Source organism: Equus quagga, chromosome 3, assembly GCF_021613505.1.
Source record: "Equus quagga isolate Etosha38 chromosome 3, UCLA_HA_Equagga_1.0, whole genome shotgun sequence".
Lineage (NCBI taxonomy): Eukaryota > Metazoa > Chordata > Mammalia > Perissodactyla > Equidae > Equus > Equus quagga.
The window spans coordinates 154,468,529-154,468,970 of NC_060269.1; positions in this window are offsets into that span (position 1 = coordinate 154,468,529).

The window sequence follows — 442 nt, forward strand, 5'->3', positions numbered from 1 at the left end:
CGGCCCGGCGCGCTGCAGCCTGGGGGGGCCGGCCCGCGCCCGCCCCGCCCCGCCCCGCCCCGCCCCGGCCACGCCCGCCCGGACTCGCTGGGGCGCGGGGACACGCCCCTCCCCTGGGGCGGTCCGGAGGCGGGGCCGCGACTCGCCTCGCCCCCGCCCGCGGAGGGGATTAGAGGGGGCGGGGCCGGGCGGGGGCGCCGGGCGGTCTCCGAGGGCGTGGGAGCCGGGGCTGGGCGGGCGAGGCCCCCAGCCATACCGCTGGGCCGCGCGCTGAGGGCGGCCCCGCGCCGGGCGGGCGCTCAGAGAGGCCGTGTGCAGGCCTCCGTTTGCATAGCGCGCAGTCTGGGATACCACCCGCCGCTGATCAGGGGCTCAGGTTCGGGGATCGCGGGGCCATAGAGAGGGGTGGTCTCGGTGAGTGAAGCATGTCAGAGAGGCTGCA